Source organism: Lonchura striata, chromosome 4, assembly GCF_046129695.1.
Source record: "Lonchura striata isolate bLonStr1 chromosome 4, bLonStr1.mat, whole genome shotgun sequence".
Taxonomy (NCBI): Eukaryota; Metazoa; Chordata; class Aves; order Passeriformes; family Estrildidae; genus Lonchura; species Lonchura striata.
In genome coordinates this window covers 28,117,934-28,140,429 of record NC_134606.1, presented here as the reverse complement: position 1 = coordinate 28,140,429, position 22,496 = coordinate 28,117,934, and the positions used below count along the sequence as shown (strand labels likewise).

Sequence of the window (22,496 nt, the reverse complement as noted above, 5' to 3'; positions counted from 1 at the left end):
ATCAAAAATATTTTTTTTTGCCAGGATATTCATTAATCAATAAACTCAAATTCAGGAGGCAGAGATAGGGAAATTTATACCATACACTATGCTGATTTGCTGTATATATTGGTTTTGTGTAATAAAAATCCTAGGTCATGGAGGTAAGTTTCTATTTACCTTAAATATACCTTAAATCTGGAATTAATTTGTCAGTCCATGTACTTTTATATTTCCACTAATAACTATTCTTAAACCCTGAGTGGTTCAGGAGCACAGTGCCTGCTGAAAATTTCAGTTAAATAATTAAAATATGTAAAACTTCTCTAAAATATCTTCAGTGTTGTAAAACTTAATGGAGACAAGTTTCCTTTGAAATGACTGTATTAGAACTGAATCATTGCTAATAGCATAAGAAGCTAAAGGCTTATTGTTCTTACGTCTCTAAAAGCCCCAGTAATACAACAAACTATGAAGCTAGACATGACACTGAATACCTTGCTGTCACAGAGTTCTCTCCATCTTATCTTCCAATCTGCAAACAGTACCTTTATCCCTAAAATGAATTGCATTCCTAACCTTGTATTTTGAACAATATTAAAGGTTTTGTGCAAATGTCTTGAAAGTACATTTTAAGGGATGACACAGACAAACTATGTGTTCACGTGCATAATATATATTACTCTTCCATTGTTCATTTGCAATTTTTTGATTAAACACCTTTTAAAAAATCTGTAGTTTCATTCTACTGAATGTTAACCAATCACATAAACTGCATCCTGTGACAAACTGGTATATGATTACCAGAACAATTCATAACCTCTTTGCCAATCTATGATTTATGTCACAGAATCATTCTACATTAGACCTTATTTTGCCATGCACAAGAAAACTAATTATAAGGATATTTATGAATTAAGAGTGCTAAAGAATGACCTTTTCTCCAAATAACAGCAGCTAGTAGAGGCTATGTATTAGTGTGTGGTGTTTATGCTTCTGTTTAGAAACCTCATATTCCTCTGTACAGTCCCTATTTATATACTTTCTTCTGCATTAACAGCAATTTCTTCAGTAAAGCAAAGTTAAGCTGTGCTACACCAAACTAGGCCTTGATTTATAGCATGATTCATAGCAGGGGAATCTAAGTGTGTTATTGGGTATGATCCAACACAGATCAACATGCTCTGTGTCATCTGGGGAGTTTGTCGGGTACCTACAGGACCCAGTATTTAGTATGTGTGAGTACTGCACCCTGTGTACCCATATGCATTTTGGAGCTTAAAATAAATCCACAATTGAAAAGGATTGCTGGATTGGATGGATGAAAATTATGGTGAGGTGAAGTATGTCTGGTATCTCTTGCTGCTGATTATGATCTGATATGTTTAGACTTTGCTTATCCTCTCTTTCTCCAACATAAATTTGAAGAATAAAGTAACTGGTAAAAAATAGTGATTAGAAGAAAATATAATGTCAAATTCATCTGAAAAAGGATTGACCCTGTGCCCTATGCTTTACAATGTACTTCATAAATCTTTGGAGAGCCTACAAAAAGCAAATCTTTTCTCCCTACTCCCTCATCATTAATTAAGGGATAATTCATCATCAAATCCTGAAAATTTGAGAAGCTTCCTTACTGTCCCAAAGTGTTCCCTTGTTCTGTTTAGTCTTTGCACTGACTCAACTTCTGGCTTTTAGTCAGGAGGCAAAAGTCATGTCACTGATGGAGAATGAAGATCTCTGTCTATCTGGATCACATGGCCTGGGTACGCACGCTGGACAGAAAGTAGAAAACCCACATGGGATCCTTTAACAACCTTTCAGACAGGTAGGATACATTAAGGGTTTCTCTGAACTGGGTAAATGAAGCAAATTGTGAAGTTAAGTATTTAATTCACAAACTTATTCCATGACAAAGCAGAGAATTAGAAATAAAAATAAAAAAAAATGGAGACAGAGAGAAAGAGAGCTCAAGGTGGGAAAGAAGCCTTTCAGGATTGAAGATCTTCCCCCAAAAATTATCTTGCGAAGGATGGTATTGGGAGATCATTTAGTTATGTATATCAGGATTAACTTCCAAATCTTCCTGAAGTTTCTTCTTATGAATAGGTTTTAAATGTGCTGATTGGAATTTGAACTATGCTGGAATGGGAAAATTTTATTGCAATGTGAGCAAAATCTCATGAACTGAGAAACTGGACCTGAGCACTGAGCTTGTAACTCAGTTGTTCTCAAGATTTTTCATCTCGCAGACCAGCTCATTTTTCTAGTTCTCTCAAACCCCATGTGATACATGATTGCTTCCATCTGTTTGTGAGGTTAAATTTCTGAACTGAAAATGTGGAAGGAGAAATTCAGTTATGCATGATACTAGCTGGATAGGGCTGCTTAAAAGAGAAAAATGTTTTGGCAAAACTTTTCTAGAGTTGTATTCACCATAAATCTCTTACAATATTAATTTTTATAACTGTGTCATAAATAAATTACAGTATAAAACTACATCCCTCTTTCTATGCCTTAATACTATCTGTCATGTCCTCAGAAATGCCAATGAAATTAATTACACCTTTCTGAGCAGAATTATCTAGGCATCACAGTCCTTTGTGACAGCTGCTCTGACTCATGAGGGTTTCTCTCTAACTAAGGAATGTAACTTAAAGTCCTGAGATTCACAAGTCTTAAGAGTTTTGTTACTTGGGATGCTTCTCAAAAATATTACTGTTACATATTTGGCAATTTTCTCTGAATTACCTAACCTTAAAATATAACCCCACATTTATTACTATTATAGAAGGAGTTGAGATTTTGATTATAAAATTTCAGTCAGTAACAACAAATAAATGAACAGCATTATATATAGGGGGTATTTAGCTATAAGGGTGTTAATGAGTTGCTGAAATATTTCAAGTTGTACTTTGGTTCAAGAAGAACTTTTTTGCATCACTACAGTTCCTTTTCAGAAGGAACTTATCTTCCTATGCATTCTTAAGTACTTTTTATAGTTGATCTCCATTAGGAACCCTGCTTCAGTAAAAGAGTTCTGTGCCAGACTTGGCCATAACAATTTGCAGACCTTCCTTTTAGTCCTTTGGTATTAGGATTTTCTTCCCTTGTTCCCTGAAGTTCATCTATGAGGCATGTGAATGTGGGAAGCATACCCACGAAGGTAGTACTGACTAAAGTGAACAGGTCTTTATATTCAGCTTTTCAGGTGGATAAAATGCAGTTTACTCTAACTGTTTTAATCATAAGGGCCACTATGTACCAGGAACACCTTCTCTCCAAAATGAGAAGTTTTGTGAGAAGGCTAGTTCTTTCTAACTGCAAGATGGGGAAAATATTTAAAAATCTCTTTGAACTTTAGAAATCACACCTAATGGGCTTTGTATGTTACCCAGATATGCAGAACAGCATATTTCAGTGTTTCCATTTGTGCTCTGCTTTGAATCCTTAGATTAGCACAATAACTTTGTGCTAGCCCTGTTAAGTTCTTAACTTTTGATTTTCAGTGTCTTCTAGGAAATTAAGACAGCACAGATTCAGTACTTACTATCTTGAATTGTAAGAAAAGAATAATCATGTCTTCTTAACACACAGAGGAAACCAAGTAACTGAGAATTTACCATAATATCTTCTTTAAAAACTAAGCTGTCACATAATAGAAAAAGTGAGTTCACTGAAAATAGGATGTCTATGAGCCTAGCCAAGACAACTAAAACATTGATCTTGGTTGGACAGACAAGAGTTCATATCTACTATAAAAATACTGTCCATTGCTAATGCAAAATTTGATATATTAAAGACAAGAGAAATTACAAAAAAAACTTTGTGAAAATCAGTGGATATGAAAGTGTTTGATATACCTTATCTTGATATATATTTGAATGTTTATGTTACTAAACATACAAATAGAGGAAATAACTTAAAATGAAAACTCCATGTAAAAGAGTACAATACACATACTTGACATATTTATCACTTTGAACACCTACAAGCTTTGTTTGAGAATTTTCTGTGATGTCTGGGAAGTATTCCAGATACCTGCCTCTCTCTCAGAAAAGCTGGTTTTAATCACTCCTTTTCCTAGTATGTAAACTAATCTTACAAATATAGTGTGGTATAAAAGACATGGAAGTTGGACTCATATTAAGCATTGATAATTTTGTATTTTTCTTCTTTGACTTATCCAATGACAAAATAAGGTTATCAAAATTCTTCTCTTAGTTATGTATATCTCTTTTATCTTCTGTTACCTTTAAATATCAGTTAGTCATGGGAGGTAGAATAAAACAGTTCCTGTTTTTTTTTTACTTTGAATATGTCATCTGCTGAATCTTCAGGTCTGATTCCAGCCCGTTTTAGGTGACAAAAACTGCTGGAGTCCTCAGATCTTAACAGAGCATATACTCCTTCCTTTTACTGCCTTTCATTTTTACTTCACTTCTTTTTAAAGATAGATAGCTGATATCTTTTTCCCTTATATGGAACTACTCTTTGATCTTCCCCACAAATATTTTCTGTGTAAGTTTGCCACTCTTTGTCAGGTATCTTTTCATTACCACCTTCTCTCAAGTGACTTGAAATATATAATTTTTTCACTTTTTACCCTCTTTGTAACAGGATGCACTTTCCCTGTTCCTTTGACATTTATAAAAATCTAATTAGTATATCTTGTAACGATTTTTAAAGAACGGTTTTACAAGTAATGCTGAGTTGCACTGTATGTTGATGTTAATTTTAGATTGTTTTACCAGCATAAACTTTTGTTCCAAAATCAAATTCCAGAGTTATCTAATTAGTTCAGCGGGAAGGTTCCTTGCAACTTTAAAATTTGTTTATATAGAATCTCTAATTGGAGTTGCTTTTATAAATTATGGAATATTTATCTTAAGTTTCCTTTACTCTCACTCTTATAATGAGAAAAAAAATACACATAATGCTGTCATTTACTCTGGTATGTTTTGTTTCTTTTGTCCCTTGTAATTTGAGATTCCTTCTCTCTGAGGAAAAAATCATTGTTACTCAAGTACTGCACACTCTCAAAGACTACTGTTGTGCTTACCATGGTTTTCCTCAAGTTGAACATGTGGTCTTGAAAAAAGATGTGAAAACAGTCTTTATCATTGTCAGTTTTGCTACTTCTAGAAGAACGAGCAGCTGAGAAGTTCTGAACAATCATGGTAGTCAGACTAAGAAAAGTAGTGAATGTGAGAGAGAGAGAGGGGAAAATGTCTTGTTAAGCTAAATTTGGAGAAATGCTCTCTATTTTAGAATATAATGTAAGAACCAAATACTGCCAATGAAAATATCAGAAATGGAAAGAGGAAGAGAGCATCAGCAAGGGATGAATAGAATATTTATTCTGCAAAAAGGGAAGTGGAAACTCTTCAAGATGAAAGCTGTATGTGATCTTGTTTTCTACTCGGAATCAGCAATGCAGTTTTAGTGAAAAAATATCATAGCAATCATAATGAATTCAATCGTAGCAATCATAATGAATTCAATAAAATCTTTCTTACTAATCTTTAAATAAAGATTAGCACACCACTCTAATGTCTAATCAAGATCAAAAAGACTAAGTTCCCATCTGCCCATGAGGAAACCAATAAAACCAACCTAAATTTCTCTTGAGAAGGATTGTTGCATAACTCCCTTACTGAGGTTTATGCTTTTACTAGATTCCTAATAGATCTACATTAGCAGGCTAATACAAATACAAAGCATTTTTTGAGGCAAATCTCCTAGTCATTCCTATTTACTATGTTTTAAAAGCAGGCTCTAGGAGCATGTGGGTGAAAGTAAACTGCATCACATGGAGCACACCAAATACATCCAGCCTAGGGCACCCCACTTAAAGAAACACAGCCTCTGACGGGCATATAATGTAGATCTCACTTCCTTAGCTGCTTCCCTCTACAGGTTTACTTTCATTGGACACTACTTACCAATGCAAACATGAGTACTATGGTCCAAGACCAGACTAAGTAGACCACAAGATCGTGTAGACACTGGTACAGCAAGTGTTGCATGAAAGGCTCTGTGAATAACTGATAGTCTTGGCTTACAAGCAATTTTGAAAAAAATGGAAGAAGTCTTGCCAGGACATAAAATTTTAAAGAAACATTTTCCTTTTTTTTTTTTTCCTAATAGTCTCAATGTAATTTGGTTGCTTAGTCTCCTTTGTTTTTCAAAACCAAGTTGTTTAGGCCCAGCTCTTTCCTCAAACTCCTTTCTCTTTGAAGCCAGTTTCTCAGATTAGTGAGATATGTTCAGAGTTGCAGACACCTGTCTTGTCTTTAAATTTTGAGTGGTTGCTGCCAGTTTAGGAGTACTTGTCTTGGAGAGTAGAAGGAGAGTGAAAGCTACTGAGAGTATGCTGTGAGAGCTCAAAGCTTTTTAGGCACTGAGCAACTAAGTGTAAGGGACAATACCATAAGAAATCTCCCTTAATTATCACTGCTGTTCATGAAGAGTGAAATACTGGACTAGCTAAATGGTGTGCAGAAGTCTTAAATTTAACTCTTAGTCATCAGCAGTTACATATCAGATATTTCATTTCATGGAGACATTACTTGCATTTTATTTTCCTTGTATGTTCTGTGGTCAGATTAATGTAGAAACCACCAAATCCTCTGTCTTTAATTTAAATGTTGAAGGGTTTTGAGTTTTGTTGGGTTTTGTTGAGCTAAAAAGGAAAAAGTAAGAAATATATAGCTCAGCATAAGATGAGATGTATAGAATGTGGCTACACTGGTACGTAACATATGGTTGTTATCTCCCAACCCAGTTGGTGCTTGTGTTGCAGATATGTCTTTATTCATATTTATAAAAGAAATGAGCACATGCCCTTATCCCCTAACTAAATTTACTGCACTCGCCGAATACAGTCCTATCCCATTCCTGGATGGAAACCACCTTTGAAATACTTGCTGCTGCTATTGATGCCCTCCTTATTCTCATCACTGCATCCCTCTAATTACCATTGCAATTTTAACACTTGCTGGAAATATGGAAAAGAGAGGGAGAAGGAAGAAAAGCCAGATGGTTTTCTCCCAGCATTATCTAACTCTCTTCTCTGTGGTTCAGGTCTCTCCCACCATAGAGGAGAAGAGATTGCAGGAAGTCTTCCCCTGGAAAGCATAATTAATTGCCTGGGGGGAATGAACAATTTTACTTCCCCTGCAGAAAGAGGCATGAGGAGTTAGCTTCACTATGCATCTGCACAGAGTCAAGCCTTCTAACTCAAGAGAAAGCAACAGGCAGAACTTCTCAGCACCAGCCCAGATGTTGGAATGACCAAACACATTCCTGACACTGTAACCTCATCCACTGCTCATTACACAGTGTGCACGTTTGCCTAGTAAAATAAAGAACTCTTCTCTGAGTTCCAGAAGACCCAAGATTTACTGTATTCTCTTTTCAGAAAGATCAATTAGAAAAGAAAGTTTGCTCATAAAAACGTTGTGTGTTCTGGATTTTTGATAAGTTAGGAAGCAGACAAAATAGACACTCCATTAAATTCTTAACAAATATTGTAAATTTCAGCTTTTACTTCTGTCTCTCCAAGATGGAAATAGAAACAGGCATAATGTTGTCAGAAATGTTGAGTTTTCTTGAATTTGAATTGGATATTCTGTACAACAAAAGTCATAAGAAAACATGAAGTAAAATGATGGTACTGTACAGCAAAGTCAGGCCCAATATTCTGTGTCTTACAGTGGCAAATAGCAGATTCCTGGTAGTGGTGAGTTATGAAAGATTACAAGAACAAGACCCCCTCACCTGGAGGATTTCCCTGCTAGTTCTTGTCTTCAGTCCCCCACTTTCCTCAAATCAAAAGTTTAGATGAGAAACTCAAGCCAGTGTTTGTATCTTTGTTTAATAGCCCTTGATATGTCTATGTACAGATGGAGGAAAGATCATTCTCACTTTGCTGCCTTAGCTAATATGAAACATAAATTGGGACCCTCTTAACTCATCAGAATTCTGAATAAAATACAGTAAGATTAAAGACCAGCATGCAATCTCAAATATCCTTTTGTCCAAATATTTAAGTCATGTTTAAATGCATACCTTTGCACCCTGGAGGCTTTTAACATCTGTGATATTAATAAAGTATCTATAATATTTTAGTATATTGGTAAAATATACTAATAAACAATGTTAGTTATATATTAGGTACTTAGTATATTAAGATTATGAAATTTTTAATAATTTTACATCTGTAATATTAGTAAAGTGTTATGCTGTGGAGTTTTCTCCCACTACATCTCATTTATCTTTATGGTTACTATCTGCACTGTTAGAATGTTTAAAGACAAACTTTCTTCTCATGACCATGCAAAGTGGTTCAAGTCAGTACAGCTAAGGTTAATGATACTCTATAAAATGATACCAGGAAGGAATTTGTCTGAAGTAAGCCAATAATTCCCTATTGTTTGGCAAGTCTGAATTTATTTTCAGTAACTGGTGGTTTCTATAAGAAAACAGTGATAATTATATTTGTCTCCCAAGTATTTTCTCAGGAAACACAAACAGCTTTTCTTGGTTTGTTTTAAGAACAAGCATATTACCATTTTAAATATTTTCTTATTGACTCTGAAGATGAAACAGGTTAGTAATGGAATGAGAATTGATAAAGAAAGGGTAAATTTTTAGGGTATTTGCAAAAGAGAAAATAAAGGCAGAGTTTGCACAAACTTTACAGATTCTGTAGAAATGTTAATCAGAGTGTGCATATCCAAATAGAAAAAACAGAGCCCTGTGTTTCTCCAGCACTGTGTTTCACCAACTACAAATTTATATGTTATTACAATGAGAAAGAATGATAAGCTCCTGGGGATTGTTGAATGTTCTTATGCATCCAGCCACACAAAGAAGTTTAGGAAATGGATCAACAGCTTTTATAATCTTATATATTCTTTATTCTGTATATTATTTTATATTCTTATATTTTAGATAGGTGGACAAATATAAAAGAATTGATAGTAAATATAAATACAGAGACACCACAAAACCAGTAGCAGTAGAGGGAGAGAGGAAACAGTCTCAAGTTCCTCCAGGGGAGGTTTAGATTGAATATTAGGGAAAATTTCTTGTCTGAAAGGTTTGTCAGCCAATGGAACTGGCTACTCAGGAAAGTGGTGGAGTCAACATTCCTGGAACAGTTCAAAAGGTACATGAATGTGGCACCTGGGGATATGGTTTAGTGAGGAAACACAGTTGTGCTGGATTAATGGTAGAAATTGATGATATTAAAGGACTTTTTCAGCCTTAATGATTCTAAGGTTCTAGGTCTGAAAATCCTCAAGTTGTGCTGAGCATAACACAGCTATTGAGAGACTGGCATTCCACAGGTCTGAAAGCAATTAGGAATGATGAATCCAAACAGCTTGCTCAAGCCTGGAACAACAGGACCCAATCCTCAACTACTTTAAATTGAAGTATCTCCCATGAGTTTAGTGGAACTATTTGGATCCTATCACAAGAACATTAACAGCAATAAAATGTGATTGTTCAAGTAAATATACTTCAACATCCTTCCAGGAGCATTCATATATATGAGATTTAAGGAAAGAATTGTTTTTACTGAGAGATGAAGAATGTTGAAGAACCTGGCTGCGTATTGTCTACTCATACTCAATATTTAATGGCACCATCCTTAATATTTACCATATGCAAGCATGTATTCTTCTTTATCAGTGCTTCTCAATTCTATGGAAATAAAAATTATGACCTGCACCCATAAGACAATTTTTAATTCATCTTGTAACCACAAGTACTTTGAACCACTGTACTTTTGTACAGTACTTGAAAATGGAGGACAGTTAATGTATCCTCAGCCTTCTGTTCGAAATCTGTGCTTTTTAAAAGAAAAACTGTCTTTACAGGGGCTTGATTTAAAAACTAAGAATTGCTTGAAAGATATCCCAAAATAGAAGATGCAGTCTTCACAACAGGAAATGTAAAATATAGTTAAGCAATACACAGCTTTCTGTGTTTCTTGCCAAGTTGTGACAGATATACTGATCAATTGCTGAGAGGTAGAAGCAATGCCAAAATCTGGATAGCATATCCCAGAGAGAGTAGAACTACTTATTCTTTGATGGGCTCTTGAAACTGCGCTTTATCTCCAGTTTATATCGTTGTGTGACACTCTCAACCAAATAGTTTTACAATGTCTTGCTGAACTTCAGTGTTAGTTGTCTAGAAATATGAAGTTGTAGATTGTGACAGGTTTTATTTCCATGGGGCCTGCAGTAATTGTAATTTTACTGGCTTTGTCACCAATTTGCCAACATAATAAAAGATGTGTACATAACTAACAAGTCCACTAACAGGTACACTTGAGTCCTAGTTTGGGGAAAGTTTGGACATTTAACTGCTTTTATCTTCAGTGTTTTCTAAAATGTTTTACTCTACTTAAACAGAGTAGCCTGAAAGGATTTAATATGAATATTAGTGAAGAAAGGGTTTTTAAATATTGACACAGACATTTCTACCAATATTTGAAACTTGAAAACAAGTGACATTTGTTTGGAGCAATGGCTAACAATCCATATTAGGGAAAATGTAATCAACCCTGACAGACACGCTTCAAATAGACTACTATGTTATTAAAAAATCCTTCTTTTGATCATTTGAACCAGAATGGTAATGATCAAAAATCCCAAAACAGTAAATAGAACAAACAGTTCTAAAAATAGGCAATCTCTCTGAGTGTTATCATCTACTAATTTGAGAAGTCACGGCATTCTTTTAATCCATCATTTAGCATATTATTTTGGTGTTTGGGCCTGCCTCAGCAGCAACCTCAATTTGAGAGTTTATCTTCTGTGGAAAAGTTAGAATCTTTATAAAAAAAACACAAAAGAGCCTTAACTTTCTTTTTACCTTTTAATGGCTTAATGATAATCTTCATTAATACATCACTGAGAACAAGAATGTCTATAAATACACGCAAAACTAAAGGCTTCTTTAAAAATTATTTTAATATTTCTGTCTAAATTATTGAGTTAAGTCCTTGACAATTAGAATTTAATATTCCAGATTGCAGAAATGTAATTAGCAAATTCCAAATGAATTTTGTATTTAGAAGGGTGTTTATTTGGTGCGGTTTTTATTAAAAAACCCCAACATTATTTCTCATAGTGATACACACAGATATGTTTCCTTCTCCTAGTGATTTGGATGACGATTTTTTCAAGCAGTTCCAGTTGTATCCTATTCATAAAGTCTTGGCAGTGAAGAATTGTGCATATGGACATAGTTTTAATATATTCAAATTAATTTCATTTTTCTGAAATGGTCACTTATAAATTTATTTCAACTTGGAAATCGTAGAGTCTTTTTTAGACTTCTTCATGCAGCACACTTATACTGCAATTCAATGCACTAGGATCTATCAAGAATATAGGAAACATGGTCTGTTCCTGAACAGGCTAGTACATGAAATCCATGTTTCTCCCATGCCTGATCCCCAGCCATTCTATTATACCGGTTTCTGTGTGCCTGATGGATGCTTCTCTTTCCCTCCACTTGCTCCCTCTTGTGTTTTATAATGATTTCATGAAATCCAAAGCATCTTCATAAAATGTCTTGGCAAGAATAAAATAATATACCTGATACTTATGAAATGTGAAAGTATGGAAATCATGAAATCAGATAATTCCACAAAAGCAAACATTGCAAGTTTGAAAATAGTTTTTAAAATAGAGCTGTTAGTCTCTGTCTTGCAGTACTTTTGGCAGTTCCAGGTGTATTTAAACAAAATAGGGTTGGGTTTTTTCCTATTCTTCAGTTTTTAAGGGAAATATATCAGGTTTAAATATGCTCTTTAAGAAAAAAGGAAGATGTTAGTGAAAGCTTTTGTGTTTTTCTGTAAGGAATATGGCAACTTCTATTTCTTAAGACAAATAAGAGTAAGACCTCATGTGTTCTTTTTTTTGTTTTTCTCCTTATTTAACACATTCCCTTTTCTGCAGGATTGCTTTTTAAGCATGAAAGCAGATTAGTTCTGTCCACAAATCCTGATGATACTGTTTCACAGAAGTTACTTGAATTTTGCATTCAGTAAACCATAGCTATATTATGCTAATAATTTCCTATAAACCCACTGTGAGATTTGGATAAATTCTCATTGCTTTATGTAGGGATTTGTCTGAGCAAGAACTAAATTATGGAAGAGCCTACCAGCATGTGTAGTTCAAAGTTTAGAAAAGACCATCGGATCTTCAGACAAATAAAGAGTGTCTCAAAATATCTACATCTGCATTATATTAATGTCTGTGTACTGCTACAACAGAAATTGTTTGACTACTTTGCATTCTTCTTAGTTTTTAAATTGTTTTGGTAGTTCACTTTATATAGGATCATGGAAATAACATATTATTAGTTTCTTTTTCCACAATATGTCATGGAGTGTATTCAGCTTACACTAGTATGACAAAAATGTTTTATGTTTTGCATAAATAATATTATATATGTCTGCTTTTTTCTACATTGATCTTACATAGAAATAAAATATAATAATAATAATAGAACATTATAATTCTTCAATTAACATTACCTAAAAGAAAGTTGGAGCTTTTTGAATATCTGATTTATATAGCGTAGCTTTGAGACATATGGTTTTCTGAGTTACAGATGTGTTAAGGAAAGGACCACCTTTGTGTTTAACTTAAGCTTAGAAATAGCAAGGAGATAAATTCTATCATTTTAGCATTGTCATTCTGACCACAGTGGAAGTGGTATTAACTGGTCTTATTAATGAATTTCTTTGTTTCTCATTAGTACTCCATTCCTCTACTAATTTTTTCCCTTCCGTTTATTGTTCAAGATCAAATAGAATTACCAAGATTTCAGACTTAAATGTTCTGATTTCACATGTTCTTTCTATTTTACCATTGTAAAGTTTTATTAAAGCAGCTTTTGTATAAGTATTCAAACTCTGGTTATTCCCCTCCTTTCTGCAGATGTGATAGCAAGGAAAGATATTCAGGGGACAGTCTGCCCTCAGTTTTCTCAGACAGGAAATGCACAGACAATGTCTGTGAGGGTCTTTTTTTCAGCTATTTATCAAGCACTAGAATATTTGAAATAAGTTTTCTTTTTGAAACTGTTTCACATAACAGATCATGTTCTAATAATCTCATACCTTTTAAATATGTCCCCACTTATAAATTTTTCAATCTCTCTTATTCCTTGTGACTGGCTTCTGCAATAAAAGAGAGAACACCTTATTTAATTAAAAGGCTTATGATGGAATATTAAGTGAAGTTTAGCTAAAGAAAAATAATTCTTAAAAAAATAATTAAAATTCTGTCTTGAAATGTTTGTTTACTTTTTTGGAACAGTGTGTTACAAATTTTCATCACTTTTTTTTTGCATTATAAAGCCAAACAGTTTTAGTAAATTTTAACTGCAAGGAAACTAAAGGCTTTTTGTTTTATTTTTATTCCCATAAGCATAAATTTTTAAATTGTGCAATTTGTGCAATTGCATAATTGCAAATAAAATGTGCCCCTTCACAGCTTGTAACTTATTCAGTAAATTCCAAACTGAAATCTTGCAGGGGAAATAGTATAAATCACACTTCACTGTGGAGTTAAAGTTATGGATTCAGAACTGAGAGTAGCCAAATGTAGTTAAAAATAATCCTGAAAAGTTATTTACCTCTGGGGCTGTGCTTCTGGCTGTTCTGAGTTTACCAGCACATGTGCTGTTTCCTTTTATGGGCTTCAAAGACCTCCGCCTTTGAAGATGCAGAGGTTAGGCTGGGAAGTCATTCCACTTAAGGCTGTCTACCTCCACTATCCATGGACATGAAAGCTACTGGGAAAAATTTCAAACCCACTTCCATTTGGGCCTGCATAACTTTGTAACTAACTTTTAAAGCTAATACTGTAATTTTAAGGCTGAAAACTGCATATATAAAATTACATTTGTGACAACGAAGACCACATTCAGCAAATTTAGCAGATTTTAGCACAAAGTTCCACATGCTTAGGAACTAAAGCTTGACAAATTAGCTCCAGATATGGCCACATTAGTGGGAGCTGGAGACAGCCCTACAGGGCTGGCTTTGCTTTGACTTAAGAAATGTCCTTGAAAAGATTCAATTGAGCTAATGAAGGCATTATATAAACAGTTAAAAGCAGTCGTTGGAGGCTGGTAGAAACTCATGTATCAGCAGTTAGTAATTAAGAAGATCTTCTATCTCCTCTCAGAGTAAATATCCTGTCCTAGTTGCAGCAGGCCTGCTGAATGCAGACTTTCTGGTCAGTAAATGTCCAGACATTGTTTTCTGTATGAAAGCATCTGTAATGTGTTACCTCTGTAGCTCCCTCTCCAAGCCAGACAAAGGCCAAAGTTTCCAATGAATAACCTGATCAATAACCATAAAATCATTTACTCAGACCAATAATTAATAAAGAGGGTTTACACCAGCCAAAGGGGTTGTCAGACAGCAAGTGATGTATGACTGACCCACCTGGTTAGATGAATAAACTTAGCAACAGCACTACTTTCTGTCTTAAGTGTAAAAAAAATTTTAAATTCTGCATGTTGATGACTACTATGAGTCACACTGACTTAAATAAAATAAATACTAAGTTATTTCACCTAAATATGAAAGCAGCGGCCAAAGATGGGGGTTTGCATGTGTTTATTAGTAGAATTTGTTATGTGAATAGCTAATATTTATTACTAATAAATACACTAATTAAAGCCATACTAGTAATTTCCATTAGCTTACCCTCAAATTTCCATGGAGCTGTCCGTCTGGTTTTAATCAAAACCAAATGGTAATCCAAGTTCTCAGGCTGGAACAGCTAAGAGGAAGTCGTTCAGAGAAGGCAGAAGAAAGCAAAAAAGATAAACAGACGATATTCACTAAATTTGTATAGAGCAAAGGATGTAGATGCTGTGGGTTACTCTGAAGACATGATTCAGGCACCCTGTCAAGCTGGAACGAAGTAGTTACAAGTGTTTTATGTCAGCAAAATACTAATATGATCAAGATGGAGTCTGTCCTTTTGCTTTTGCAGAGCTGGATTTGTGTGACTCTGGAGGATTCTCAAAAGAGGTAAAGCAACATATTCCACTGCCTGCAACATGACTCTTTAAACTGTAACATTCATTTTTTGAGATACAGCTTATTCTCTTGAGTAGGAATGCAATTTTAGCATATGTCTTTAAATGGAATCTGCCTGACTGTGTATATTTGACAGAATAGTACTAGACCTTTTGTCACAGTGATATGTTAAGTTTAGACCGTGTTTCTCACTACCTGATGTCAAAGGCCAGGTTTCAGAAATGTCCTTGTGTTGTTCTGGATAGCTGTTACCTCTGCATGAGCATTAGAGAAGCATAAAGTATTTTTTTTTTTTAAAGGAAAAAGTCCAGGAGGGAGAGGTTTAAGTACATTTTTACATTATGTAGCTGGAGCAGAGATTTTTTTTCTTTGGCAGGAATAGCCCTGCAGTGTATAAAGCTGACTGCTTTGAAACACTCGGTCTTGACGTTTTCTTTTCCCTCCATTTCTGCGCTCTCTCGCTGGCGCAGGCAGGCAGCCTCGCTGTCTCTCTCCCTCTCTCTCTCAAAGGCAGGAAATACTTTTCAGGCAATCTGGGCCTGGTTGTTGAGGCCCCCTTTCACAAAACATCAGTCTGAATTTAGTAGACAGAAGTCACTGGGAAAAGCTTGACAGGCTCGTGCTTAGCTAAGGCTCCCTCCAGCTGCAGAGGGTGTTTTTGTTAGAATCACACATTGAGCAAAACTGCTTAGAATAGAGCAATGATCTCAGTAGCGAAATCCGAACTTTTATGCTAGCAGAGCTAGCTGGGACTGTGCTCTTTTGTTTGTTTGTTTGCTTCTTCGTTTTGTTGTTTGGACTTTTTTTCTTCTTCTAATGGCTAAAGATTTTAGGGAGGTCATGTCTGAATTCCTGATTCTCTTCATCTAGGTAAGGCTGTCTTGGAATCTCTCCGTACTTTCAACTACTAAATTAAAAAAAAAAACAAAAAACAAAAAAAAAAAAAAACCACCAAAGGAAAAAGAAAAGAAAAAAAAAATAGAAGGTAAGAAAAACCTCAGGAAAGAAAAAAGCAGTATCCAGCACTGGAGTGTTCTGCGTTCAGGATCTCAGCACTAGAAATAGAGGTAAAATATTTATAATCTTTAAAAATATACATTTAGTTGTAAACTGTGACAACTCTGTTTTTCAGAATATGCCAGACCTATAAAAAAATTACTGTGCATTTTTCCTCATCTTTTAAAAATATGCTTGAAATGTTGAACTTTATTTGCGTTCTTATATAAATAGAGCTGTATGGTATTGCTTGCATATTTTTTAATGTACATTAAATTGGAAAGTTCAGTGTGAGTGATTCGGTTTTTTCACCTCATTTAACAACAGGGAGGGCATTTAGGGCTATGTTTTTTTGGTTTTTTTTCTCTCCCACCTCCCCTTCTCTCCACTCCAGAGGTAATGATGACGAGGAGTGTTTTAGGTAGATATATCGGTTATACCTTACTGGGCTAGGTCTCTAGCCTTTTCTCAGTCCTAGATGAAATTTTTAATAGAAGTGACATTACAGTCTTAAAGGTGTATACTCTAAATCTGAAAATCCAAGGTTTATTTGTTGGCTTTAGCTAAATTAGGTTATTTTTAGTAATGCATTATTAGATATGGAGATTGTGTGTTGTGCTAGCATTTAGAAGAGGTAAAGTAAGACATAGTAAATGTCACCTGACTATAATTTTTGGGAGGATGTATGGATTTACTCTTTTTTTCTTCTTAACCTAGTAAACATGTAACTAATAAAAATAACAACAATCTGCTGTTAAGGAATTTAGGGAGAAAATCAGGATAGTATCTTTCACTGATATGTGAATGCATTTATATTTTATGTAAAATTGCGATTTAATTATTCATTTGTTATGGATATGAGAAGCATTTTTATGTCAATCTATATAGTAGTCTTTGTCTTCCTGAAAAATGTTGCTAAAAAGTAATCTGAAAATTTCTTTCTTTCTTTCTTTTTCTTTTTCTTTCTTTCTTTCTTTCTTTCTTTCTTTCTTTCTTTCTTTCTTTCTTTCTTTCTTTCTTTCTTTCTTTCTTTCCTTTCTTTCTTTCTTTCTTTCCCTCTCTTTTCTGTCTTTCTTTTCTCTCTTTCTCTTGTTCTCTCCTTCTTTCCTTCCTTCTTTCCTTCCTTCCTTCCTTCTTTCCTTCTTTCCTTTTTCCTTCTTTCCTTCTTTCCTTCTTTCCTTCTTTCCTTCTTTCTTTCTGTCATTAAGACTCCATGTAGTTCTTGGCCAGATTGGTAACTAAAGTGAAGTCGTCTGTTCATGTATTTCAAGAATCTTTTAACTTTGCTTTTACTATTTTTCAAAATGGTTGTGAAAGGAGATGACTTTGTGGTGTGAAAGAACATGAAGGCTATTCCAGAATGGAGTTAAATATCTCCAGTATCTCCTCTGCAATAGACTGAGAATTGTACACTTTACTGACATATGGAGGAAGAAAATTGTCCAGGGTGGTCAGAATTGGCTCTGAGTTGTGAAGGGAATGCATCTAAACTGGACAGAGAACAACCAATAGGCAGTAAATTGTTCCTGAGTATATTCTGGGGTGAATTTTAACACCACAATCACTTATTTGGTTATGGACAAGTCTTCTCCAGTGAGATGTTGTGGTCTGGGAGAGCTGTGATACGTAAGTGGTGGGACTGAGAAGTTGAGAGGAATTTGACTGACTGAGTCTGTCATCCTTGTGAAATTTGTGCTGGAACACTGATGTCTCAAAGGATTTGGCTTTAGTGGCTTCTACTGCACTGTGTTCCCATGCTTGCTGCTGCAAGTATAAGTGCACGTATTTAGTATTTGTGAGTACTCCAGTTAAACAGAAGGAAACTTTCCCTACTAAGCGGGTATCTTCTGCAGCACCACCTCTAGGGTTTAAAGCATATAATGACCTCATCTGACCTCACTTGCAGATGAAAATACTTGGCACCTGAGGCAGTTGAACTATAAGGTGGACAACAGAAGAGAAACAAAAAGTATTTTCTCATTAAACTCTTAAGTTTCTTGTAGACCATAGGAAAATATAACACTGATAAATGCCTACATTTTTGATTTAGAAGGTTTAAATGAAAGTCCTGGAGTCAAATCACTATTCAACTTCTGGTTCTCCTTAGTCTAATTTCTCAGTTATACTTACCTTTTTTTGTTCTCAAGGGTTCAAGAAAAAGGATTCACAGAAAAGTTACAGTCTAAAAAACCTCTGAAAATTATTATATAGATATATAGCAATAATGAACATGGAAAATGAACATCCAGAGTTTTTTGACCTTGTTTTGTTCCTTCAGAAATGTTAAAGCTCTTTATTTGAAGCAAGAAAATAGCCCAAGTAGTTGGATCAAATGACTCCCTTGAAGGAAGTAATGAATTTATGTCTGGAACCTTGAGAAAAATTAAAACAAATAGTTACATCCATTTAATAGGAATTATTCAAATAGCTTGCCTTCACATAAATTTATGTGCCTAAAAGCTAATTTTCTTTTGAACTTGTACCTGTTGACCTTCATGTCAAATTCCATACCCAGAATACTGGGAAAAAAGGGTTTGTATATTTAGGCATAATTCACAAAAACTTCTGTAACACAAAGCAATCCCTCCTAAAAGAAAATTAAAGACAATAGCTTGGATGTGCAGTTTTTAAATAGGCAAGACTTATAGTTATTATTTTAAAATGTTTGGCTTAAAATAAATTTTAAAATTGTTCTTTACATGATGGAAAAATTTAAACATTCCTCTTTTGTCTTTTTCATCTCAAAGGTTACTTAACTTTTATTTTTCTTGATTGCCAGAAGTATTAAGTCACATTTTATATAATAGTTTTCTGTTGTTCTTAACATGAATTTTATTGCTGGAATGTATCTTCTTTGTTATAAAGCTTCCCTGAGGACAGCAGTAGCAGAAGGAGGAAGACAATTTACAAATGTTTTCCTCTTTTCTCAAAAAGAAGCTATATTTTAGAGCATTCTCCTTTTTTCTTTTATTCATCTGGTTCCATTTTCTATTATTTGTTTGTCTGGAGAAACAAAATAAAGTATGGGAGGGTTGTTGGTGTTCTGTCTTTTTTACAAAAGAAAGAGCAAAAAAACAAAAACAGAGTAATATAAGGGCCAGAGAAATTGAAATAGCATATCCAGAAGTATCAGATCTTGATTTCCTTCCTATTAGGAGAGAGCCTCTGGAGGTTTCTGATCCAACATGTCATTCAAAGTGGGCTCAACTAGAGCCAGTTGCGCAGCTCCTTGTCCACTAGGGCTTTAAATATGTCATCCAAAGATGATAACTGTGAATTCTTAGTAAGGACTTTAAGACTGGCTGGGTACATAAGTATATTCTTAAATATATATGTGTGTATGCATATGTATATATACTTGTCGACATATGCATATGTGTATATATGCATAAATTATACCTCAAATCAAAATTATCTAAAAATTTACATGTAAATCCTATGTATATCATATGTGAACATTATTTTATTGTAATAACTACTGATATTGAACTTCAATATTTTTTGTGGTATATTTCACAACTGATTTTTTTATGCTTTCAGGTATTACTTATTTAAGAAGAGCTTGTTGGTAGATAACTACAAATCCACTATTATCATAGTTGCTTGCTTCCTTTAATGATAAAAATAGCTTATGTTGTGATTAGTAATGTCCCGAGTTTTATCTCTGGTGTATTTTACATCAGTCACATCCCAAATACTAAGTTTGCTTAGGCTGTGTGTATCATTAAAATCAATTTCACTCATACTGTGTACTCTTTACTTCTAGTCTTCATTTTCATCTAGGCACTTCTTTTTCTTACAGTGATTTGTAATACTTCCTGATGGTTATTCCAATGTTCCCTGTGTCAAAATCTATCAGCTTTAGATGGAATACCCTTAAATTTTAGAAAATTTTATAATCAAATTTCTTACCTTTGAATTTCTGTTGGTTTTCCCACCCTCTTGCTCCCTCTTTATCAGTTGTAGAGTTTCTGGGTAGATAGGACTTACTGGTGAGAGTTTCACAATAGGATTAAACCACTACTAATACTCTTTAATGCTCAAACAAATAAATGTTCCAAGTTGGACATCATGGTACTTGTGGAAAGTTCACCTTATGATAAAAAATACTGGTATAAGAGGGAGTTGGTGGTGAGTTTTAAATAAACATCATTAGACTGAGAAGTGAGGAAAATCTGGAGTAGAGTGGAGGACTGCTGCAACGTGCTGTTCTGCTAAAGGAGCTAAGAGAAGATGGAAGGGGCAAGAGGAACCAGTGGCAAATACTCCAGGCCAAAGCTATTGGGGTTACATTATCAAAGCTATTTTACTGCACCTTATTAAGGAGCTTTCATAACCTTAATATTGTATTACTAGCATCTTTGCTAAGACTATTACAAAATTTAAACCTTTTTGAACCTCTGCATGAATTTTCTAATAAATGACATAGACATGTAAAGGGCAAGGAGAACTTACTTTGGATTCATTTTTTCAGTTTGGAAGATTTAACAATCCAATTCTTAGCAGTCCTGAGAGGCTCAACACAATAAAAGTTGTACTGTTAAATTCATTACGCACTTTTTTTTGTCTGCAGTCAAATTAAGATATCCCTTTTCATTTTGCTTGAATTGTTTATTTTCAGTTAATGCTGTTTTATCAGAGAAAGTTGATAGCTTCCAATAATAACTATTAAAATGAAACACTTTTTCTGAAAGGACGGTTTCTATGAGTTGTATCCTTCACAACAAAACCTAGGCTTTGAGGATTCCATATACAGAAACAATTTTACACTCTTCTTCCATCAAATACCTATGTGCAGATGTCACTGACAACTCCCAAACATTGAGTCACCGTCAGCTTAATTGGATATACCATACTGAATATAAGATTTTTTAAAAGCTTTTGCATGTTGTGAGACAATTGGTGCCAGTAAAGGAAATAGATCTGAATTAGTTTTAAAATCACTCACAACTCATCTGTTTTATTTTTCCTGTAGTTTTGTACTCAGAAACAGCAATTTCCAGGGCTCAGCATATCTCTCCAGGCACGCTACAAACACTGAGTAGAAGAATATCATTACAAAATCAGGAGACCAGCTGATGAGTTTGGAATTCAGGCACTCTGGAAAATATTGTGAAGACTTTCTATTGACTATAGTAGATATATTCACATTATGCCTATAAGAGGCAGAGAGAAAGGAGATGTAAAGATGAGATACACATACTCTGTAAAAGTTATTTGAAAGACAGGTTTCCTGAATTCCAAAATAAGAATAATAAAATGAAAAATAATCAATTTCAGGGTTAGATTTGGAAACCAGGGAGAATTAAATTCTTACTTTCCCTTCCTTGGAGGAAGTAGATTTAATTAGGCTGTCAAGTGCATTGACAAAGCCCTCAGTGTACATTATGTGTTATTTCTCTCTCTACTTTCAAAGAAATATTGGTACAGCTGCCATTTTGAATAATTTTTGCTTTTCACACCTTCAGCTACGGTCCAGAAATACTTGCTCAGTTTTCTCTCAGTACTTTTTTACAGGTGCAAAAGAAAGGGATTCTGAATGATCCTGCTAATGGCTCATTTCCACCAAAGAGCAGAGTCAGCTCAGTAGTCATTGTCTGTAGACTCTCAATGATTAAATATTTGTCTTTCTCAATGGGAGAAAATAATTTTCAGCTCTTTAGGTACAAAGTATAGGCAAAATAATGTCAAAAATATTCTCTAGTCATGTCTACACCAGGAATGAAAACAGGCCCCCTGCTATTCAGTAAGGAGGCTGGTTGCCAAAAGTCTTTGTCTATAGTGCCTCATACTACAGAGGTTTCATAGCTCATGGCTATAATGGACACCAGCAACTTTTTTTTTTAAATAGAAACACCATATTAGAACCTTAAATCTAAAAGGCAACAGGAATACAATCTGGTCAATTTATACTGTTTTCAAAAAGACCTCCTGTAGCTAAAAGATGTTTTTCACTAGAGTTGGCTAGAAAATGAAACATCTTCTATTTGGGGGAAGGGGGGACATATTTGTGGAAAAACATTTCCCTAATTCTGGACCAAAAATAATAGCCACAGTTTTCTGGGTTGCCATGTCCCATGGGATGACCTTTTCTCATTTAATGTCTTTTCAAGATGCTTCCAGTTCAACCAGGGAGTGAAAGGAGGTGTAAGAAATCTATAAATTATGTTATCTTTTTTATTTTCTGGGAATAGAGAGCCAAAATTATTTGGAGGAGGATTGGCAGAGCAATGAATTTTCCACATAAACCTCCTATGGAAAAACAAAACTTTAAACCTTTACACTTTAGATTACTTTTATTACAAAGAAAAAAGAAATTTATATCATGGAATCAAGACACTATCTGTAATAACCTTCACACTACTAAATACTAGAGACCAGCAGACTCACAGATCTGAATTGATAGACAGGTCTAATTTTCTTCTTA

At 34.4% G+C, this 22,496-nt stretch overlaps 1 protein-coding gene across 2 annotated transcripts in view; it reads left to right on the top strand.

Moving 5' to 3' along the window:
* Positions 1-15,633: 15,633 nt before the first annotated feature.
* DLC1 (DLC1 Rho GTPase activating protein) overlaps positions 15,634-22,496 on the top strand; it is a 213,829-nt gene continuing 206,966 nt past the window's right edge. Inside the window, exon 1 of one of the 2 annotated variants that reach the window (XM_021533628.3) lies at positions 15,634-15,943. The gene's annotated coding sequence lies outside the window, so the exon portion shown is untranslated. Of the gene's footprint in view, positions 15,944-16,051; positions 16,141-22,496 lie in introns of those variants that run through there. The other variant, XM_021533541.3, reaches the window with a different exon arrangement.